General features: G+C 33.4%; 1 protein-coding gene across 12 annotated transcripts in view; it reads right to left on the bottom strand.

Annotated features, from left to right (window-relative positions):
• Positions 1–21,378, bottom strand: part of LOC149417485 (uncharacterized) — a 180,193-nt gene extending 158,815 nt beyond the window's left edge. For all 12 annotated transcript variants that reach the window (XR_016303315.1, XR_016303313.1, XM_089640322.1 and 9 more), the window contains exon 1: positions 21,190–21,378. The gene's annotated coding sequence lies outside the window, so the exon portion shown is untranslated. The remainder of the gene's footprint in view (positions 1–21,189) is intronic.
• Positions 21,379–25,883: the final 4,505 nt, after the last annotated feature.

Here is a 25,883-nt window from a genome sequence, read left to right as displayed (position 1 = left end):
GAAAATTTATATAGCGCCGTTTTCATGAAAAATCATCTCAAGGGATCCACACAATCATCTCCTGAAAACATTCATGTCTTTTGCACTATCATAATATTATTAACGCTGCTGGTTTGAAAGGGTCAGAGTTAAGAATGTAACCTAATCATCACAGTCTGTATTGTATTGTTTATTGTTGGCGTTGTAAAGAATAAAAAAGCGTCACAAATAATCATATAAGGAAACAAACAGTTTTTTCTCAACTCATTAACGGATTAATGTTCTCTTCCAAACGTTTATATCTGTGATTCGTGATAGACCTAACCTTCAACTTCAAACAACTTAAATATCTTTGACGCATATGTTTCTGGCTGTAGTATGGAGGAAGGGAGGGTGATTTTGTATATGCAAATATTATTTAAGTGAGCAAAATTCATAATTACATGAAAATTAGAATCGAGTTGAGATTTAGAAGAGATGAATTGGTGACAATTATAAATAAAGCTTGATAGAAAGGAGGATATTTGTTAAGAGAGGGACAATCAAATTATACACACGATTTAAAGTTAATACTTCTCGACCACAGAAAAAACAATCTGGGGAGTCAACTACTAACTAACTAACTATCACGCCGTTTCCCCGAAGGGGTAGGCAGAGAGAACGGACCGCCAAACAACTCGGTCTTGGCACACACTTCTTGTTCATTCACATTCATACATCGTATCATACATACTCTTCTATTATTCTGACTCTTGACATGGCCCGACTCGAGTATCTGATTCACTTGATCGTGCCATGTCTTCATCGGGCGTCCCCGACTTCTGCCACCATTCGCATTTGCATCATATATCCTCCTTACACTCCTATCTTCGCTCATTCGCTCTACATGTCCAAACCATCCAATCGTCCCTTTCTTAATCTTACTCATTACGCTTACATCAGCCTTGCACTCTTTGCGGATCTCCACATTCCTCACACGATCAAACATGGTTTTACCACACATACGCCTCGGGGATCTCATTTCAACCGCATTCAATCTACTTTCATCCTTTCTTTAGTCCTCCATTATTTCATTGTGCGTAGGCCACAACACAAAGAAGTTGATAGTCCGGTATTGCTAGAATTGATAAGCTTTCGGATTCCACAACGTAATACTAAGGACTGAACATAATAACCCTACTTTCAATATCTCTATCAGCCTTCCCATCTCTCGTACAACATACTCTCCAAAAACACGAACTCATCCACCTGATCCAAGTATTCCTCATTACAATTATATTGCACACTATTTTCGTACTCTCTTCTTCAAACACCATTACTTTAGACTTACTTACATTCATCATTAACTCATTATTCATGCATCCACCATACTATTAGCAATCTACAACTACTTGAATTTTAAATAGGTGAAAAGGAACAGAGATATAAACATCTACAAATCGTCTCCCAACAACAACTGTGATAGGATTACTTCTGCGAAAGCCTAAATCTCAATGCATATATGAATTCCAAATGTATGAAAGAAAGTTACGAATTAAACTATGTCAAAGAAAGCACTCATTTATGATGTTTGAATACTAAATGTTAACCTGTATTTATAACATCAAAGTCTAGTTTTTTTAACGTAAACACAGTGTGTGTCGAATACCTTGTAAAGCAGGGGCGTATATGGAAAGAAAAATTATGAAAGAAAATAAAACTTAACCAATATATTAGAATGCATTTTTTTAATTCGTTTTACATAAATACGGTACCAACATCATCATAAAATATGTTATTTTACAAAAGCTAACGAGGCAAACTGTAACAAGTTTATTTTACCCAAGTGTGTCAATCATTTTTCTGAATAAAAGTAGTTTTCAGACAACTTCAGAAAAAAAATGTTCTTAAAATTTACTATTTTTGTGCTTGAAAATGTCTTTATATTGATTTTGAGAGACATCATCTATCTATAAAATAAAACCGGTGGAATCCTCTTGAAAATTCTAGGACAAAACTCTGTAAGAATCTACAATTTTCTGGAATATCATCGAACACAGTTCGGATATTATTGTGTTTGCTTAAAATTTAATAAAAACTATTTTTTCTTTAATTTTTCAATGCACAAAATTCTTACTATACTATGCCGCGCCACTGCCACAGGCTTAGAACATGGACACATTGATTAATTGACACAAAACTAACACGAATAAACATCAACCACACATGAAAAACAATGGCCACCAAAAATAAATCACGTTATGTCTGCAATAGGAGAGATACTTCCTAACCACAAAAATATTCTCACAAATTAAATAACATGTTATTATTTTGCTGCTTGTTTCTTGTTAAAAGAATTATTATTATCTCTTGAATTCCGCAAATATACGACATATAATGATATTGGGCAAAAAATGTTTAAAATTTTGCTATTGCTTTCGATTATAAACGAAACTTTCAAGAAGAAGAGTAAGTATTCATAGAAGTGAAACACGCTCAAAGTTTTGTTGCTGGCTTCATGTAAAACGGGCCTATGGTATACCTGTTTATTTACCAACACAATACAATGCTATTATTTGCTGAACAATATCATTTCACTCCAGGGGCGGATTGGTAATATATATATTTGTTAAAAAATGTTAACTAAAGAAAATTAATTAAAATTTAGAGGTTATTCTTAACGCGTAGCTACTCCCACCAATGAAAAATTAGAAATGAATTACGGGCGAAAGTTTAGACAATGTACAGTAAAACAATGGGTCTTACTATTAAATGTGTTTTAAATTTTACTCAACTGATACAAAAATATTCTTACTGATATAAAAATATTATTGTATGGTAAATGGTTGTTTAAAATAGACCGTTGGCTGAGTTGACACCGCGTTTGGGACCCCCCAGGCGTAGTGTGTTCAATTCGTAGGCTGGCTCCAAGTCCTCCATCACAACACAAGAAACATTTTCCGCTTACTGTGGTGTTAGTAGAAGATTTTCAAATATTGTCAGGTTATTTGTAACCCGGCAATGTTTGTCTTACTTTAAAAAAAAAACATCACACTTGTGTAAAATTAAGAGCACGTTTATTAGTAAGGGGGAATATGCATCTGTGTAATGTGTATACATTTTTGCGTGTATGTACACTTTTAAGTACATAAATATTTGTAACTATACACATATATTCTTGTGCATGTATGAGAATGTACCTACATATTATACACACACTTGTATGCATTTTTCAACATTATGTAATTAAGTACTACTATTTCATGCTTATGGTCATTATGTTTAGTTTTATTTATTTATTTATTAATTAATTAACGGACTTACGTCCAATATATTACAAAGCGACACGAGATTTGGTACAATGTAAAATGCAAGAGTAAAGGATGGTACATAAAAGCAGAGACAAACAAAGAAAACAGAAGAAAATAGAAGTGTCAAGTCAAGGCCTTGCTAAAACTAAAGTGATACAAAATATCCCCAATTGAATAGTGAGCGACAAAAAACATTCTGACTTATACCAAAAAAATCAAGGTCTTGAGGTGAGTTGACATTGTCTAAACATTGTCTTTAACATTGTTTTTTTTTTCAAATAAATGGCTAAACTACTACACTTTTTCTTGGGTTTGCAACCTAATCGTTTTCCATTCTCCTATATTGTATACCTTGTTATAAATCTGTAATAATTCTTTAAAAAAATAAAACATTATTATCAAGGCAAGAAGACTTTCATATTGAATATAGCCGTTATGGAATATTACAGCTGTTGAATTTTCCGGGCCCATTGGATCAGCCAAGCGACAGATCAGTTCAGTACTGCTTCGTCGTACCCGTTGTTGAACATTTCAATAGAAACATGCGTGTGATTTGGTTTCATAATAACAACTGGCCGACCACGGCTCCGAACCCAAGGCTGATGGGACACCAGTCAGCAGTCAGCCAAAGATGACCTCAACCCAGGCCAGGACACAGAAACAAATCTATTTCTATAAGATCCTGCAATGTATTTCTGTCATAAGTCATCCTACCACGTATAAAGTGCTAATCCACACGATTAATTATAAAACAAATGCAGCATCTAATTCGCCAATCAACCGAGCTTTTCATACTCTAAATAATATTTGTCTTAGCATTTACATTGACATTTTTTGGATTCACTGCCCAAATTCAAACGTAGCATCATGTCAATAATTTAAACTATTCAATGACACACACAAACAAACACTCACACATACATTACACATGTCACACACACACACACCTATAAACTTCACAAGTCACCTGATAATTAAGGAGTAAACCTACCACTTAGCAGACATTACAAGGAAACATATCATTGGTACCCAACATGAAATATCTTATTCCTGCATATTGTTTCATCTCTGTAAATGATGTACTGTTTGTTACTATAATATAAAAAAAAATTAAAAAAATAACTACTTCACTAGTGGTTCTGTGAAAAGCAGAAAGTGTTACGAAACCAACATTTCCCACGAAATCATAAGATTTACAAGTAGGTACTTAAATACCTACTTACTTAATTAATAAACGCAAAGATTTCACATTTGAAAAAATCTCTACTGAACTATAAACGCGTTGTCTGCTGAAGCTAAATTTTCTTATTTCTTTATATTTGGAAAATGATGTACCGTCTTATCGATGTGTTTATTATGTTTTTTTAATGAAAATATTACATAATCCAAGTTGGCATTTTCACTAGAATAGCTACTCTTATAATCAGAGAAATGATTATTTTATTGTGATCGGCTACTGCAGCGCATGACAGGTTAAAACGGCCACCATCTTGATCCGGAACCGGAACGTAACAAACGAATTTACAGATAGATGAAATGCCAAATGATCGAGTTTATGTGACTTCGCTCAGCCAAAACATTTTTAAATATTTTTAATAAATAAAATATAAATGTATGGAAGGATCTTGTAGAAATAAGAGGCCGATTTGGTTCAGTGTGCTGGCCTGGGTTGAGGTGGTTTTGAGTCAGCTGGGTAACGATGGATGGTGCACAGCGGAGTTCATGCAAAAATGTATATAGTATGTATACAGGTAGATACCAGTAATCGTAGTAGATAGTGCATTAACCATAGACATAGACATTCATATGTCTGTGGCATTAACCGATTTTCTATTAACCGGTATTACCATTAGAAAAACTATTTGTTGTTTTATCATCCTTTTTATGTTATCAGCCTTTAGAAAAATACATTTAAGGCGATGCACTACGTCGTGTAATATTTTAAATTGAGCCGTTATCAATAACAACCCTTACGTAGATGGCGATAAGGTTTAAATTCCCGCTTAAAACCTTCCGCCTGTTTTGATTTCTGCAAGAAAAAAACATGGCCAAAAAGTGCCTTTTATTTTATTTTGTGGATGTTCAGACATAAATATTTTTTTTCATATTTTTATAAATAACTTCATTTTCCACATTATACAATAAAATCATTACCGAAAATGGGTTTGTAAGTAGGAGATTTTGAACATTAAAGCAGTTTTCATAGGCCTTATACATTATTTTTTTCTGGGCTTATAAAAAGAGGTATCTAAAAAATACTCGACTATTTCAAAGGCCAAGATGTATTCTACTCGCAGTATTTAATTAAAGCATCTGAAACATTTCTAGGCGACCAAATTTTCAAACCAAAAACACATAATTTTGCATTACTACGTATGGAATCGCCTTACGGATGTGAAGATAAGATTATAAGAATCTTTTAACAGGGTACTAATTATCACTTACCTATTAATTAATTAATTACTGTAGACCTACCGTCAGCTTGACAAATGTATTAGCTTGGGAAGATACGTTTTTTGGCAGGAAGATCCCTGTAATGGGATATTTACATATTTATATAATTACTAGCTGTACCCCGCCACGTCTTTCAGTGGCTCAGTCTGTCTGCAGATAGAGAAACAATAGCGCGTGTTGCTTTTACGTCCAACAGATGGCGCTGTTAAAAAAAAAACATTTTTTATCCTGTCATAGGTGACATCTATACAGGGTGTCCAGGGGCTAAAGTGCGCTAACTTCGGAAGGTGATTCTACATGATGGTAGAAGTAAAAAAGGTAAATAACTTGTTTCAATTTTCAAATGTTTATTTTCCCATTCACAAGTATTTTACCAAAGAAGAATATTTGTTTTCCCATACAAAAGTATTTTACCAAAGAAGAATATTTGTTTTCCCATACAAAAGTATTTTACCAAAGAAGAATATTTGTTTTCCCATAAAAAAAAATCAACTTTTTAACCTAAAAACTACATTAACATTGGAATTTCGATAAATGTCACTTACATTTTTTACTTTTAAAATCGTGTAGAATCACTCCCTCGAAGTTGGCGCAGTTTACCCCCGGGCACCTGTATAATATGGGCATATAAAAACAAACACGTATTCGAATGCAACTCTGTGTCAAAATTTCAAAGCAATCGGAAAAGAACTTTCGGAGATTTAAGATTTTGAACAAACGCACATTTGCATATTTATATACATGTTTAATGTCTTTGTTTCCTTAATTTTACGAAAAATTGGGATGGCGGAATAATAGTACCCAAATAGAATTCATTATTACAATAAATCATCTCGAGTAATCAGGTGATGAACTATTCAACTATTTAAAAGATTTTTCTCCTTTATTTCTAACGACGTCTTTTTCACACCAATAGACGTCAATAGCGCGGTGGTTACCCATATTTTGACTCAACCCCTGCTTCCTTTCTCCCATTTCATCAACTTTTTGTTCCTCTTTCACCGGATATTGGATAACAAATTGATTCTCAACAGGAATACTCAACCCGTACTTGAGATATTCCTTGAAAATTGAGCTTTGTTAGCTGAGGATTATTTTACAATTGTAGCAACCTTGACAATTCTTCATCCGGCACTACATTGTCTTCAAAAATTAAATTGTGAAGCAATTTCTTTTTCCTTTCACATTATTTCTAAATTAACATTGGAAAATTAATTAAACTACTATGGTGACAGGTATTCAAATTGTTGCTTTGACAGTATTCAAGGAATTCATAATACATAATAAATTATTATTAATGGCGAGCTAAAGGCGATGCAATACGTAGTAATTTAAAATCATATTTTTTGGTTTGAAAATTTGGTCGCCTAGAAATGTTTCAGATGCTTTAATTAAATACTGCGAGTAGAATACATCCTGGCCTTTGAAATAATCGAAGTCTTTTTATTAGCCCAGAAAAAATAATATATAGTCCTATGAAAACTGCTTTAAAGTTCAAAATCTCCTACTTACGAACCCATTTTCGGTTATGGTTTTATTGTATAATGTGGCAAATAAAGTTATTTATAAAATGATCGAAAAACATTTAAATATTTGTGCCTGAACATCCACAAAATAAAAAGGCACTTTTTGGCCATGTTTTTTGCTTGCATAAATCAAAACAGGTGGATGGTGTGAAGCGGGAATTTAAGCCTTATCGCCATCTACGTAAGGTGTGTTATTGATAGTGGCTCGATTTAAAATATTACACGACGTAGTGCATCGCCTTAGGAACATTTCAATTATTTAACATATCCCATTCTTTTAACTTTACTAAATAGTTCCTTTGTATAGAATTATAGATGGTTATAACGCTATTTAAATGATAATTGTTATTCAAAGTTGCAAGATCTTTGATTCGAGATTTTTGTGAACTCCGTTAGCAGGGACTGTATTGTCATGACATAACGCCTATATAATATATGCAAAACCAACACCTATGCTTGCTGTTTGCCACATTCCTACAGAGTGACTATGTGTTAATTCTGCCCAGCGTTTGAATCATTTGCGGAAGACACGAAATAAAAAGCGAAAACAAAGCTATTCCGGTCGATACAAAAAGACTTGTCGCTTTTCGCCGTGCCAATAAATACAATGCATTCCAATGGGACAACGTAACCAAAAAGGAGTAGCAATAATTGAAGTTATATTTTAAGCACCGAAACAAACTATATAATATTATTTGCGTGAACAGTAGGTACAGTTTGCATTGTTTTCTATGTATTTCAAATGCGTTGAATATATCTTATTTTTTTAATTCTCCGTAAAAACAAATATTGCTAGATAAAATCATCTTTTGGTTATGCATTTAAAATAAACATTACTATTTCTAAATAATAAAAATCAAAAACGCTAACCACATTTTTACTAAAAATTGAGAGAACTCGAAATTTGGAAAACACGTTCCTTTTGTTTGAGAAATTTGTAATAAAACCTTACCTTAACCGTATCTTGTTCATAAAGTAAAAAAATAGGAAATAATTTTTAAATTAAAACCGATTATTACGATAGCGTGGCGAAATATGAATTATTAATTTTTGGCTATTTTTAGGATTTTATTAATGGATTCCAGTATATTATCATTTCTTTTTCTTATGTCAAAAAAAGAAGTATTTCCGCTTGACAAAATAAGATAAAAATATTTTTTTTATTTTTTTATATATACAATAATATTATTATTGGGTTTATAAAAACAGTTTATTTTAAACAAGTTCTGCTGTGTAATTATTATTACGCGTGACAGCTGTTTCGCCCTCTAAAGGCATTATCAAACTGTGGGTAGCCCACTTACAGACGATACATTTATATTATTTCTAGGTAGGTATTTTAATTTCAATTACTGATTTCTTAATTGATTTCTGTGTAAAAATGTTAGAAATTATTGATGGTTATTACCCTAGTAAAGTTTCCCCAATTAGTGTAATGTTTAAATTTGACTGAATGTCTTAATGTTCAAATGTCAAATTTAATGTCAAATTTAAACATTACACTAATTGGGGAAACTTTACTAGGGTAATAACCATCAATAATTTCTAACATTTTTACACAGAAATCAATTAAGAAATCAGTAATTGAAATTAAAATACCTACCTAGAAATAATATAAATGTATCGTCTGTAAGTGGGCTACCCACAGTTTGATAATGCCTTCAGAGGGCGAAACAGCTGTCACGCGTAATAATAATTACACAGCAGAACTTGTTTAAAATAAACTGTTTTTATAAACCCAATAATAATATTATTGTATATATAAAAAAATAAAAAAAATAAAATGGAGTTCTACAAATTAAACTTAATAACAATAAATAAAGATAAAAATACTTTTATAAAATACGGAGGCCCGGTCATATATGACCCTCAAACCCTGGATAGGTTTGTTTCTAATTTTCTCTTATTTAATAAATAAAATCAAAATAAAAACAAAAATCCTCTGAAATCGTAAGATTTGTAATTAGGTACTTAAACTCGTACCTACTTAATTATAAATCAAACGATTTTATTTTACTTTAAAAAAATTAAATGTATTGAATTGTACAATATGTTCAAAGAAACGTCACTATCGCAATAACATTTCATTTTTCAAACTTACTTTAGGCAGGTCGGTACTATAATATTGAAAATGAGAGATTCCAAATTAACACGACAATTTCGCGATTGAAAAAATGATATTTACAGAATGTATAAACAAATGTACAGACATACGAAACGCAAAACGTTTGAGTTAAACCAAGACTTAGCTATTTTAATTTCGATATTAAAAAGTATAATAAAGTTAATTTAAAATTTTTGTAAAAAAAAAATCTTTTGGTTACTAACTTACATGGCCAAGATTTTCAACAACTGCCACGTTTTGTGAAACTTCCAGATTCGTAGATACTTCCAGTATTGCCCTGGCGAAAGACCATCACTCAGAACCGAAAAGATGCTTGAAATGATTTTAGCCGTGTTTTTTTATCATATCTGAATAGCCAGCTACTCCTAATAGTGCTCTTCCCCACCCATTACCTTCAGCCTCACAACATACCCCAATTGGTGATGCCATAGTCCCACTGGCTCCAGACGAATGGGCATAGTTAATAATACTCCCCACAAGCCACAAATGTTATTTAATATACATTTTTAAAGACAAAAAAAAACTTTTATTTTTAATTATTTTTTGGAATAACTTAGCGAGTAAAACCTCAAATAGTAATATTTAATTATTGAAGACATATTACTAAACGAAAATCTGAAACAGAAAAATCAGAAAAGGATACGGTCACATCTATGACTCGAACTCAGAACCCTTGCCTTGCCGGGCACCGTTTAGGAATCGCTAATATTGTCTTCAATAATTAAATATTACAAAATAAAGCATTTAGTTCTACTAAAATATTCCTCTCATTTTCTAGAAAAACATTCTGGAATTATCTCAAATCAAAATAAGTTTTATCAAAGATTTCGGCTGTCTGTATCAGAAACCAAAGCATTATTCACCCAGAATATCAAAGTAGACGTTCACATGCTAATATCGAATTATTCACGATTAAACACCGAAATAAAACATGCCAGATGACACTTTACGTTAGTAAACTGTCGAATAAAGCAATTTAATCATTTTCAAAACAGGTTATTTTTAATCTGCCAAATTATTGACTTACTAATTAAATATGGGAGGGTAGACATATATATAATAGATCGCATTATATTATCTGTGTTCTGCTACATAGTTCTGTCTTGGTACACACTTATTGCTTCATTCACATTCACACGTCGTCCAAAACATTCTCTTCTGTTATTCTGACTCTCGACATGGCCCTCCTCAAGTATTTGATTGAGTCGATCATGGCTTATTTAGGCTACCTCGACTTTTTCAAACATTCACTTTAGAAATATATTTTCGTTACACTCCTTTATTCGTTCATCCTCTCGAAATCATGTTCGAACCATCAAGGTGTCCTTTTCTTTTAATTTATTTGGACACACACAGTACATTTTACTACAAGCTACTGGGAGAAAAATAAGCATTGATAATTTATTAAGGATCTCTTCAAATTATTGGTAATCTAGTTAGAAACAGGATTGCAGGCCATTTTCTGATATATTTTTAGTAATTTCCTAATATATTGGAACACGTGTGTATAATAATAATATTTGTCTAATTTATATGGCGCAGTTTTCGTGAGAAATCACCTCAAGGACGCTGCACAAATACATTATATAATTCTTAAATAGTTAATACCAGAACTACTGACTTAAAACTAGTGACTTACCTCTATGACTTACGATATATCTAGTGACTTACGGTTATAAGTATTAAATAATCCTTAAAGTATCTTAGTAATTGCGAAACTTAGATATCTTACACACAGCAGGGGGAGAGGGCACATAATTAACAATTTGATTTAATTTTATCCAATATGCATTCATATTTATTTATATTTTGTACAGGCGGATAATACAGGGTTTTCCAATAAGAGGTGTTATTTTGATATTCAATCGTAAAAGATCAATGGTTTCGTTGCTTGTGTGACACGTAGCGCCGTCTTGTTGAAAGTAAACGTTGTCCAGATCAATACAATCCAATTCCGGCAAAAATCATTAATCATCTCGATAGCGCAATCCATTCACCGTAACTGTTGCTCCAGCCTCATTTTAGAAAAATTAAGGTCCAATGACTCCGCCGGACCATAAACCGCACCAAACAGTCACACGTTGAGGATAGAGAAGTTTTTCAACAATAACTCTTGGGTTTTCCGAGCCCCAGATGCGACAATTTTGCTTGTTGACGAAGACACCGAGGTGGAAATGGGCCTCATTACTCAAGATGATTTTCATTTGATTCACTCAAGTGAATTTTAATAATTTCAATGCGTTGTTGAAGCGTGTATCGTTCCATTTTTATTAATGGCGTAGTTTCTACTTGTCAAATTTCAAAAAATGACAGCTTCAAAAGTTGCATCTACCGAAATAGCGGGCAATTCAAAATAACACCTCTTATTGGAAAACCCTATATAACAATATTCATATTTGAGTAATAATACCAAAAAATACTAAATAGGAAGAGATTGTGGAGAGATAGATATTTATTTATTTATTTTTTTTTTTTAAAGAAAGACAAACATTCCCAGGTTACGAATAACCCAACAATGTTTGAAAATCTCCTACTACCACCACAGAAAGCCGAAAATGTTGCTTGTGTTGTGATGGAGGACTTAGCCAGCCGAGGAATAGATTTATATTTAAATCAATAAGTATACGAAGCTCACGAATTATAATAGCCTATTAATAAGTTTAGCAAAAAATTATGTGCAAACAGTTTTGAAATGATTTATCGCGCCAAAAAATGTATAACTTAGTTTATATGTTCGCAAAGAATCATTAAAAATGTAATTTTTTGTAGTGGGTATAAGTTTCATTATCTTCTTCATGCGTACGTTCTTTCTAGATTCACATATTCGTAATTGACATGTATGACATGGTTTTATCCAAGTAAAAACCTACGGAATGAAAGTCTGTACAAGAAGTCCAAACGTTTGAAATTTGGGCCGGAAAAACTTGCACAACCGTCATTTAGTCTCGCAGTTAGTGTTCACGAAAGGATGGTTAAGTTTTATGTTTTGTTTTTAAGAAAGACGAACTTTCTCGGGTTACGAACAACACGACAATATTTGAAAATCTCCTACTACATTAACAATAAGAAAAAACTTGTGTCGTGATGGAGGGCTTAGCCAGTCGAGTAAAATAAATAATGACGCCTGGATGGGAACCAGACGGAACCAGGAAGTTGCTGTCCCGTATTTTGTTCTACTGGGTGAAAAATGGTTTTATGTTCTATGATTTCGTGTTCCAACAGAAGCAATGGTAATATAAATTGGATTGTGATGTTTCCTTTCACAAGTGATTATTTTTTAAATGTATTTTCTCCACTTTTATCCTACGTCTTCTTTCATCCTTCCTCTACTAGTCCCATGCCTCACTCCCATACATTAAGGTTGGTAAGGTTGGTTGTGTTGATGTATTATGCTTTAAGCGTGGAGGAATGTAGTGAACGTATATCTAAATGTATGAAAGAGACCTTCGTGTATGAAAGAGATAGCATGATTATACCGACGTATAAATGGGCATGTCTGCTTTCCTATTGTGTCTTTTTACCAGTAGTCTCCCTTCAAGTAACTTGTACAATTAGTGCCACAATAAAGAGATTAAATAATGTTCCTACACACTGTTTTTATTAAGTCTAGCCATCCTGAATATTACTCAAAGATATTCCACTAAATCTATACCAGAAGTACTACATACTGAAACTAGTACACCACAAATTGGCGCAGTCGATAACACCACATCAGTCGATTTCATTGTTAGGGACTACTTGGTATATATGATTAGGTATTATTTGATTTTTTTGTTAGAAGTTCCAAATCTAAAAAGTGGTAAGTATTAAAGTTTATAGGACAATCTGGCGTATTTTATGTCACCATGTAATTTATCAATTCTACTGCGACATCGCGTGTTTGTGAAAGCCTAAAAAGCCGAAGTTGTCGACTGAATCCCAGATCGATAGCAGGCACCAGAGGTGAGGGTTTGTTAAAGGAAACTTCAGTAAGATTGTTATTCCTTATCGGGGTTATAACTTCGTAATAAACACGAACTCCAACCTACCGACCTACCAAGCAACCAATCTACCTGGTAAACAGTGCGGGATTGGTTTAACATTCGTTGATGCCGACCCCTAAAATAATACTTATAATAAATGTTTTATTATCTTCCTTTTTGTTGAAATAGAGGTATAATGATATCCTCACTGGATGCGCCATGTCGTGTAATATTGGGAATCTGGCCGCTAACAATAACAATCCTTTTGTCGATGGCCATAAGGTTTAAATTCCCGTTTAACACCAGCCGCCGGTTTTGATTTATACAAGGAAAAAACATCGTCAAAAAGTGGGTTTTATTTTATTTAAAAAAGTGCAGGCACTAATATTAAAATATTTTTTGAAAAATTTCTAAGGAACTTAATTTGTCATACTACGCAATAAAACCATGACCAAAAATGGTTTTTAGGTAGGAGATTTCTAACATTAAAGCAGTTTTTATATGCCGGATACTTTATATTTTTATGGGCTTGTAAAAATATTAGTATAAAATGCTCTATTATTTCAAAGGCTACATGTTTTCTACTCGTAGTATTTAATTAAAGCATTTAAAATATTTCAAAGCGATATAAAATTTTCAAAGCAAAAACGCATGATTATGCATTACTGCCTTAAATATTAAAATTTAATTATATGCATAAATTTTATGTGTAGTCTTTTTTAGTGTGGTTGAGTAGTTTCTGTTTCTGTCTATAATAATTATTGGTGTCAGTATTTTTTTCAATTTGTGATATCTCTATGTTTTACATCCAGCTTTTTTGAGTTTTAAATGTTATACCCAATGTTGTTGTGATTTTTGAATGAGAGCGGGATTTTCTTGTAGAGTTTAGTACCATATTAAAACAAACTTTTTTTGTCCAAATGTTGTATTCGTAGTTCCTTGTTGAATATTTTTGAATTTATTTCTGTGGAATTTTTTAACAATCCTATATGAATATCTCAAAATATATATCGTTTTGTGAAGCAATTAAAACAAATGGTGAGGTATGGGAGACATTCATAGATCAACTCAACTATTTGAACATCATTTTCTTTAAAAACTAGTCATCTGAAAGAATGATAATAATTTTGTAATAATCTGAGAAGTTCTAGGTAATCACTGAGAGATAAACCGTTAGATGTGTCGAAGATATTCGCCCTCAGATCAGTTGTTCATTTTCAAATAACGAAATTCTTTCTTGGAACAGAAAATACCTTATTATTCCTTATTCAATGCTGAAAACCAACAGCCATTGTCTCTCTAGATATTAGATCACATTTCGATTTCCATGTAATGGATGGACGTTTAATTAAATTTAATACATATAATATCAGTTTACGATATCATTTCCATACCGGAATATGATCCTTTGGTAACTGCATACAATGAAAATAGCAATAAGGTGTGTTCATTTCTAAGGAAATAGGATATAAAGATGTCAAATAACTTTGTGGTACACGGTTGTAGATTTTTTTAAGTTTTTTAATTGAATTTGATTTCAACTGTTCCCATTGAGACAATTATACCTCCAATTGGGGTATATTGTGAGGCTGAAGGTACTCAATCTACTTATAAACAACGGACTAAGGTTGAAGTAAGAAATTTAAAAACTTTTAGGAGGAAAATATCTTTCAAAAGACAAAACATTAATTAATTATTATGTGTAAATAATTAAATAAATAATCTTAAATTATTACAACAATATTGTAGGTACTACCGGTTTCAGAATATATGAATACCTTCAAATTAATTACATAAATTGGCGTTTTTATAATATTCAATACGTATAAGCAATAAGAATTAACATTTAATATTCTTTTTTTGGATTGAAGATTTTTAAGAACAATTTAAGTTTATCAAATCCCCGACAACTGAACAAATCACAGGTACAGTCCTTCAGATTATTTCATATTTCCTTCACGAGAATTGCATAGAAAACACCTACATTATATTTGATAGCAGAAAAAAAAATTATTTTAAAAACATCATCTATTGTTGACCAATAGTTTAGTATCGAAGGTTACGATATCATTGGGAACAAAACGTGTGTAAATCAGATAAAGTAATCTAATGATTTCTGTATTAAAAGGGAAGCTTTTGAATTATTCTTCAATTTCCGTGGTTGGCAACACGATTTAATAAAGGAAATTATGTGTTAGTTTTTTCTTTTGAATCTCAATTTGAGAACTTTAGAAAGTACTCTTGATTGATATGATCTGCAGAAGATTAATCTAAAACCTGATTGCATTTTTATGAGATTAGGAACTCTAAAGTAACTCTACCTAGAACTCATTATCGCATTATCACAATTGTGTGTCAGAGAACCTTCTGATTATGAGTTTTGGATGTTGAATTTTGATCATAAGAAGATTTAAAACTTTCTAGCCCTTGTGTATAGCTCAATAAGGTGGTCTGTTAATCCGGCCCTGTGTCTAAAAGCTTAGGGGTAAATACGTACTTCAGGTTCAGAAGGTGGAACGTATCGACGTTTTCATCTCCGAACTCCAATTAAAGGTGGCCGCTCGATTGGGTGGAAATTAAAAAGATAAATGGAATTTGTTGGCCAATACCGAACTATCAATCTCCTTCAACGTGATTGATTGACCCGCTCCAACAAATGGTGTGGTAAGTTGGTAGGGTGCGGATTTATTCTATGGAATTACCGTTTTTCAGAATCGATTTGTGAAACTTACTAAAATTTTCTATTACTTTTTACAGAATTATAGAGCAACGCCATCTTCGCCGGTTTTTCTAGTCTGCTATCTGTTGGTGAATTCAAGGTGAGATATTTTGGCATTATTTGTTATGATTATAAGAACCGATAGAACGGTTGTTTATTTTAATATTGTGCGATGCCATATAGAGTACAACTGTTCAGAGCCAGTGACATGACATCTCCAAATCGGTAAAGGTGTGAAGCGAAAAAATTTGAGTTGAAATAGCTGAAGCGAAATAGGTTATAGCTGAAAACAGGTTATATTTGGTTAGTAAATGTTTCAAACGAAGTTATATTTCTAAATTACACAGATCACAGCGTGACGGTAGATACCGAGGGTATAATTCCAGGCTCCCGTTACCTAATACTACCCCAGTGTGCCAGGGTAAAGTGACGAGCTGCCCAACGTGCGCCGGTTGAAACAATTTTTGTAAAAACTTCAATTTTGTTTTTGTTAATTGTCAAATCTTACCAAATAATATGTGTACATATCATAGATTAATAGTATAATACATCAATGGTACATATAGATAAAAATTGTATACAATCATCCTATGTAGATTCCCCAGATTAGCTACTTATATGTTTTTCCTTATCTCTAATGTTATAAAAAAAAAGTATTGCAGAAATTTAAAAATATTCTTGAATTTTATTTTACTCTCCAGCTATATAAGAGTTCTTCACAGTAAAAATAGTTGTATCAGGCTTTCCTGATGTAAATAATACTGCATCATCTACAATACCGCGTACTCATCACACTAGGTCAAATCACAATGACGTAAAAAAATTCCAGGTCATAAAACCACATTCGGGCAAAGAAATTACATTTATTTTGCCGCAAAACTCCACAGCATCCTTCCCCCAGATATACAACGAAGAGATCATTGGAATGATTACAAATCAAGAATAAAAATTTGGCTGAAAGAGATTAATGAAAACAACATTAAAAACTAATAAAACATAAAGTAATAACTTTAGTCCGCCCCAGCAGAGGTTATCCTAGTGAGGAGGACTAATAAATACAATTTACTATACGAGTACCTACATATATTCATTATCATATTTTGTATGTACAATGTTTAAATTGTCGCTATAATAAAAAAATAAAATAAATAAATACAGCATAATATAATAGACTTTTGAAAATCTTTTAAAAAAAAGACTTTTGCATTTGCGACCCGCTTTTTCATAGATAAAATAAATATTTTTTTAATTAAAGAAACGACAAGCCAATAATATAGCAGGGTCCCTCCGACTACCAAGAAGCAATGGGCCTTTTTAGTGTAGATATTTAAAATCATCACGTGATTGTTCCACTGCAAAAATAAAACTAGGTGAAGTTCAAAGGAGTGTATATATTCCAACTACGTACTTTTCCCATCAGAAAACCTGCCTAATCTAAACATTGTCAATCACTTTGTATAATTTCCATATTATGAACTCTTACCCACCCGAAAAACCCATGTAACAATCTTATTTAAAATTATCAATCTGTTTAAAAATGTCCATATTGTTTCCTCATCAGATAAACTAATCAATTTTGTAGTGATTCATTTTTGAGGTATTATGCCGTGTTGCGCTACCTTCATCAGCGCAAATGGATACTGTAATGCTGTCCGAAGCGTTGACTAAAGAAGGAGGTAGCTCAACACGGCATAGTACCACAAAAATAAATCACTATAAAAGTAATAATTTTTTTAGTCACTCATTTTTAAGGTATTATGCCGTCTTGCGCTGCATTCCTCAGGGCAAATGGATACTGTAATGCTGTCCGAATCGTTGACTAAAGAAGGAGGTAGCTCAGCACGGCATAGTACCCCAAAAATAAATCACTAAAAAAGTAATCAATTTTTTAGTCATTCATTTTTTGGGGTATTATCAGGGCAAATGGATTCTCTAATGCTCTCCGAAACGTTGACTAAAGAAGGAGGTAGCGCAACACGGCATAGTACCCCAAAAATAAATCACTATAAAAGTAGTCAATTTTTTAGTCATTCATTGCGCTACCTTCATCAGGGCAGATGTGTTACATCTGCCCTGATGAAAAAAACTGTAATGCTGTCCGAAACGTTGACTAAAGAAGGAGGTAGCGCAACACGGCATAATACCCCAAAAATGAATGACTAAAAAAATGATTACTTTTATAGTGATTTATTTTTGGGGTACTATGCCGTGTAGCGCTACCTCCTTCTTTAGTCAACGCTTCGGACAGCATTACAGTATCCATAAGCCCTGATGATTATAATACTTTTGGCCGTGAAAATCTAAAATCATGTCATATATATATTTTTTTTTGAATGATACTCTATATCCCCAAATTTTATTTTCCTTTCAAAATATCTGGTAAATATGTTCCATCACATTGTATATTTTGACTTACCAAAAAACTCTAAACTTTACCAGCGTGTTCAATCTATTTAAGGTTAATAATTATTCGTGATGAACTTTCTGTTATTCTCAAATTCCTCAAAATGGCATATAAAATGCAGTACGGCAAGCTAAAGCTCATATATTATAAACAGGTTTAAATGTTTTCAATCTGAAAGTGAAAGGAAGTATAATATCTCAGTTGCTTAATTATGAAGTTCGCTAAACGTGGTATGCGTCGTGTTATGTCGGTAAATGTATGTCGTATGTAGGATGCTCGAAATTATTCGGTATTTATCTGATATGTACGACGTAGGTATGGAATATGTCGAAAGTCGGCATGTCTATCAAATGCCTATGAACGAAAACTCCGTAAATTACTGCGTAGGAAACAATGTTTTGAAATAATAATATATGTTACAGAAGTGAAAAAAAATGATCACTACGTTTGTTTGATATTTACGTAGCATCCGGAATCATTTAAAAAATGTAAGGCTAGGTTAGGTTTCTAAAAGTCATTGTACAACCTAACCTAACCTATCCTTACCTTTGATGGTAATTCTGTAGGAATTAACAATTACATATTCCGGGTTGTCCGGGGGTAAGGTGCTATATTATGGTTATAAATTTTTGCTAATATTTTTATTTTTCTATAAAAACATTTCAACTTTTTAACCTGATAACTGCATTAAAACGTTGTAATTTCTAAAAAAGTTTTTTTTTTTTTTTACTTGCATTATCATGTGGAATCACCTGCTAAAGTTAGTGCAATTTATCCCCGTATGCCTTGTATACACGGGGTCCGGAAACTAGTGGTACAAGCGGGAAATTATTGAATCTACATCACTTATGGAGACAATTTGGTTGCATAACATTTTTGATTTGAGCTTTTGTTTTCGAGTAAATGGAGTATAAATTTGGAATTTTTGAGGTATTTTTTTAATCGATCTCTAAGGCGTTACTATTGGCTGTTTACTGTCTTTGAAAATTGACGAAAGGTAGGCTCAGCACTATTTTTTTTAATCCCTTAGCCGGAAAAAAGAAATAATAAATAGAAATGCTTATATAGAAATATATATAAATTATGGGGTGCTCTACGTGGTGTAGACTCACCGGTTTCCAGCTTGCAACACTAGTTTTTGAACACCGTGTACGACCACCATTCAGAATAGAAACATAGGATTGAAATGGCTTTAGCCGTGTTAGGTGACCAGATATGAACAACTTCCCAACATTCCTCCTCCTTTTCTCTTCTTTCCCTCACGACAACATTCAGCCTAACAACTCCAATTGGGGGCCAAAGACTCCGGAGAGGAGAGATTCTTATGCGGTATTTGAATATTTTTTAAATTATTTTTTTGGAAAATTTACTGACGCGATTTTTTTAGCTTATGAAATATAAATAACCGCTTTAATATACCTCTGGAAATACTAAAGTTTAATGTATTTGTACGCTTGAAATGTTTATGCTTTGTTTTATTATAATTTCCAAAAACGTTTTAAAGGCGAGTCAAGGGATCATCATTTAGTTATTTTATTTTGGCGATAAAACCCACAAGGACCGGTTTAACTCGGTATCTTCCTTTATCCAACACTTCAGGACGAAAAGGTCACCCTTATTGGAATTTGTCGATGAGATCATAAGACCTCTACCTCTGCCTTTGAGACATACACTAAAGACATAATGACCTTGCCCAAACAATATACACTTATATACACAATACATACCAACATAATATACACTTTCAAATAACATACAAGAAAAAATGTCGTTAAAAAAAGGGAAATAAAATGATAACAAAACGATTTTTAAATGGTTCAATATTGCACGACTGACTTTTATACACCGTAAGTAAGATCTCGCGTAATTGACATGTAAGTTATTATGTATATTTCGACTAGAAAAAACATTATATTTAAAATGTCTATTATCAAAGAAATACGAAAAGAAAGCATCCAAAATGCTTGAATCATGTAAAAATGTATATTTTTCAAGTATTTTATGTACAGCTAATATCTTTCAGACTGAAATACGCAGTTAAAAATATGACACAGCTTTCTGAAAGTGTTGTGTACCATAAAAATGATTATGTTCCGGTCTTATGAAAAAAAAATATTTGAAAAGATTGAAATGGGAATGATTATGGCAAATTTGATAATGCTGCCATCGCAACAAAAATCAAAACAAGTAGAACGTAATGGTCTACCCGGAGTTCTTGAAAAATGTAATAAGTGTACGCATGTAAACGGAAGGCGATCAATATTTACAAGAGGGAGCGTAAAAACACGCAACAGCGCGGAGCGCCTGCAGCGGACGCCGATGATAAACAAACCCAAAATATTATTTGAATCTTGCAAATGTCAGAAGCAACGTGACAACGTCTTAATGTTTTCTAGCGTAAAATATGGCTTTAATGCTTTATTCACCAGCGTAGTGTGCTAGCACCTAGCACGTGGGGCCGGGAAATCCATCCAGCGGCGTTACTGTTACCAGGTTACTTCCCCTGTGTCGATAACCCCACACTTAACATCTTTCGTTTTACCCACTAGAACTACAAAAATCGAGTGAAGAACGCACGTGGAAACCATAAAAATTATGACTACAATGTATTTTAGTTGAAATCATTGAAAAAAACACGAAAAACAATAATTTTTAAGGGTTGAAAATCACTGTTAAAATTATTCTTAATCAAGTTTTCACCGATCAACGTTTCGGCGGCAAATTTTTCACCTCGGATGCCTGCACGGTGGCTTCTACGTCAAAATGGCGTTCTTTCCAGCGGCTGTGGCGATTGGGGTAGAGTCTGTAAGATCCTGGCAATGATCCTGGGCAAGGGATGTAGCACGGAGCGCGTACTTATCGTCCGATATCGTTATCGATCGCTCCAGAAACGAGCTGTGCGATGGCGATAGGCGAACCGCCCCGCGAGTGCGTGCGATTACAACTGAACACTGAATACTGAAGCGAGCTGCTGGGCGATGGTGAAAGAGCTACGGACGACGTGTTACGACATTTCTCTTACTTGGAAATTGTTGTTATGATTATGTGATCTAAACAATGTGCTTGAGATGATTGTCCTCTTTGATATTATTGGAGAATGTATAGGAAAAAATAAAAACGAGTTTGAAAGACTCCTGGGATGTTGCCATTTAAAAATACACGATGTCAAATTTAATAAATTGAATGGGTAGAGATGATAGGAAATTAATAAATTATTATATTATGCCGCCAAATCCACCATGGATTTGCCAGTAGTTGACCGCACTTTCCCAATTTTTATTGTATTTATTTTGTAACATAATGGCATTAAAAAATATTTTTCTTTTTGCAAGGGGATAAGTCTGTCCAAAAACTCTATGAGATTCACATACAAGTGAGCATGCGCAGTAGGGCGAAATTCCTAGGGAACGAATCGAAATGCACTAAATACGAATTTAATGCGAAAAAGCTCGGTGACGTCCCCTGTCTGCACTGTGCCCACCCTTTCATAGCCAATGCTCAGAGGCGTCAGAGACTTGAGCTCAAGTAGGGTGTTATGTTAATGTACATAAATTCAATAGTAATTTTATTTATAATAATTAGAAAAAATCTAAAAATACTAAATTTTTTACAATATTTCAGAAAATGTTACTAGCTTTTATGTTTAAATATTTCGTTCATTTTGATGATGATAAAGTTTAAACTATTTTTCTCTTTAAGTCGGTTTCTGAGAATATCTGGTAGGGATGGACCGCTTCATCCCCCTATGAAGAAATGTCACTGCAAAGGAGTACAAGGTCGGCATTCCAGGGTTAAACAACGAAAAGAAACATAAACTTTCTATAGAAATATACAATAAAGTAATACTTATTACCTGATAAACGAGGGATAGTGGCTGATGGTTGATATGCAAAGAGCTCTATTAAATCATATGGAACATAATGCCATCTAGTGCTGTATTCCCTCTACATCTCTAGACTCCAGAGTTGGGCGGGTGAGGTCCGGGGAGGGCGGTGATAAGGCGGGTAGGTGGGGTTCCGGGAGGGTGGGGGGAGAGGGGAAATGCACACCCTTAGAAATGGGATTTATTTAGGGGAAGTGAGCGCTGTTTGCAGTGCAGTTTTCCAGCCGATCGATCCTCCCTGACTTGTGAAATTATCGCAGAATGACTTGAGATGCTTTTCAACTTCTATTGCAATATTATTATTCTTAGCGACTATTTCACCATCCCATTAACAGCTTATCCATAGAATAACCCATATTTAAAATTTAAAATTTAATTAATTATAAAATTCATGTTTAAATCTTTATGTTTTTAACCTATATTTAAAAATAAACTCACTTATTTTAAATTAACAAATACATTTATTTACTTTTTAAATTATTATAGACAGCCCTGATTTACTGAGCCTAATCTTAAACATCCACCAACTAGAACTACTCGATCGAAAATTCTTTTAAATATCAGGACTGAATCATTTAGATACTCGCTTGTACCAGGAATGTTGATAAAACTTTTTCAGAAATTGTAGATGTGTTCAACTTCACGGAATATAGTTACAAGAAGGCTATAATAACATACCTAAATAGTAATAATAATTAAGGTTAGCATAATACTATTATACTGCACGGGTTATATATAATTTAGAATGCAAATTTCACTTGATGATTACTGTTCCACCAAATTATTATATACATATAATATGTCTGTTAAAGCCCGTATGGGCGTATAATATAAATAAATTAATAATTTAGCCGAATTTTCTAACTATTGCGACTATTTATTAATATACCCTACGGATAAGCTATCAAGAGGATGCAGAAATACCCCCGTAGTCTATTCTACACATAGATAATTTTTTTTTTGTTCATAACATACGAGTAATAAACAATGATAATTTTAAAAATGATACTCGTTTAAAGTTGCCTACTCGAGTAATCATGATTTAGGATCGAAACGTAACGTTGTTTGAAATAGCTTGGGATATACCTGGCCCTGCAGACCTGGTCACAAAACATGACTAAAGACATTTCAAGTAACGTTTAAATTTTTTTATGTTGATCTTTCACACGGCTGGTCTCTCTCTCTCTTACAAATCACAGGGAGAGGTGGATTCATATGTCCGTCCCTCTCCGACCACTGACCCTAGATTCGTACCCACCCCTTACACCCTTTTCCTTCCCAGAATTTCCTCTCATTCCTTTCCTTAAAAATACCCTGCACACGGAGATAAAGGTGTAATGATGATTTATAAAAACCCGGTTATAAACGGAATTGCAGGCCGTTTTCTGTTTAATTTTTAGTACTTTCCTAATATATCGGAACTTAATATATCAGAACTAATATATCGTTCACCTGCATTTTCCCTGATAAAATTTAATGACGAAATGCGAATATGTAATAATTTTTATGAACACGTGTTCCGACATCGCTATAATACATTACTTTTTTAACTAAAAATTAACAGGAAACCTTTCAATTCATTCGATAAGGGCCTGCAGTCTGAAGAGATTCTTAATAAATTAGCAATATTTTATGTCAGTATGCTTTCTCTGTGCACATAGCATAGCAGATATTATTTTTCTCATGGCCTCCTGTGTGGGGTTAATATGAAAAAGGGTGATACCAAGAGTATCTACTAACGTTAATCAAGACCCATTTAACGAATAGTTATTTGCGAAAAGGTTATTTTGATCAATAAGTTCGATCCGTTTCATTTATCAATTATTGCACTATCAAACAGTTAGTTGTTCAAATTATTATCATCAGTAGGTATACTGTATGATGTTGCCGCAGAGATATCCGTCGCAGCCTCTCTTTCCGTTACGCGCTTCATTTATGAGAAAAAGGAAGAGGTTACAACGGTGTGCCGTTATTACGTACCAACAACGACAATGTCGTGACAAAAAAAATCGCGAACAATGTCACTCGGAATGCCCTTTCATCAGTCAAGGCTTTCCACGTTGACAATCAATGGCGAAGGTGCGCCGCTCTACAAATGCGAGCGAATTAATTCAAATTAAATTAAATTCAGTGGTCTCTGTTACTGAAAGGCCCATCGGCACTGGACACAAAATCCCTAGAAGTGTAATCGGTACAGATTTAAAAAAGAAAACAAATGTCTCCACTTCTAAGCTCTATACACAGTGAAATCTACAATCTGTTCAGGAGAAGAATTTGGTTATTTGAAATTACATCACCCAAAGTAAATTGTGATGTTAGGGTGTGTTTGTGTGTGTGTGTGTGTGTGTGTGTGTGTGTGTGTGTGAGGGTGTGTGTGTGTGTGTTAGGGTGAGAGAGGGTGTGCGTCTGAGAGTGTTTGTGTGTGTGTGTGTGTGTAGACAAGACGGTGGTAAGGACGGCGTCGTGCTTCATTGCTATTCTGGAGTTACGTGTGGGGTGCTATGTAAAGTGATCAGTTACAAATATGTATTTTGAATCAGAGCTGGACTTCTTAATCACTTCACACTGATATATTAAAGATATCACACTGGCGCAGCCGGTAAAAGCGAAGACATGGAAAAAGCAATTTGGAAATTTGTCGTATTCCGATTAATATTTCAAAGCTTCATAAGTCAAAACATAATGACATTAGTAGTTGAAAACATGTAATCTAATTTAGACGGAAGGGCTGTGAAATTTCATCCCATCAGATTCATGAAGGAAAATTCGCAGTCACAAAAAGGAATCGCTCCCGTTCGTTTAATCCGTTTAGAAGGTTTCCCTTGCTAAGAGATTTCTGAAAAGTGTTCAACAAAGGTGTTTTACGTAGTGCGTACCTTCTCAAGTAGCGGAATGTGCGTAACTATTATCGTTTAGCCGGAATTTGCAATTGTCATAATATTTGTGAAGCTAACACGAGCAAAGACTCTCAATGCTACCGGAAACTGAATTCACGCCCCCGCAAGTGTCAAGCAGTGCAATTAGTTCGGGATTTACGGGACCCCTTCAGCGAGTTGTCTTTGAAGGATATCTTCGTATAAAAAAGAAAAGCCGTATTTTGTTTAATAAATATGTTTTTTTTCAGATGACATACATAAAGACAATATACACTTTGTTTGTGACCACGAGGTGTCACGGTGTCTTATTGCAAAGTAATTTGTTTGAAACGAGTAAAGCTTGCTTTACTTTGTTATTTTAACAATCCCCATAATAGAGTTTTACTCGTATTATTGTTATTATTTTTCCTTTTGATCAAAGATTTATTGTCGGGAAGAGCGCCATTTGTTCGTACACGAATAGAAGAGATGTTATTTTTTACATCCTTGGTTGGGTTTTTATTGTATTTAGTTATTTCAATTAATAAGAAGTCGGATAGAAGATACGGGAATAGACTAGAATAGTCGGTAAGAAGTAAGAAAATACAATAAGAGACTAGAACAGACAAGAACAGATTAGAAGAGACAAGAAAAGACGATAAGAAACAAGAAGAGGCGATAAGAGA

This window comes from Hesperophylax consimilis, chromosome 15, assembly GCF_061612785.1.
Source record: "Hesperophylax consimilis isolate HC1 chromosome 15, BYU_Hcon_1.0, whole genome shotgun sequence".
Lineage (NCBI taxonomy): Eukaryota > Metazoa > Arthropoda > Insecta > Trichoptera > Limnephilidae > Hesperophylax > Hesperophylax consimilis.
Note: the sequence above shows the minus strand (reverse complement) of the source record. Positions and strands in the feature narration are given on the sequence as shown.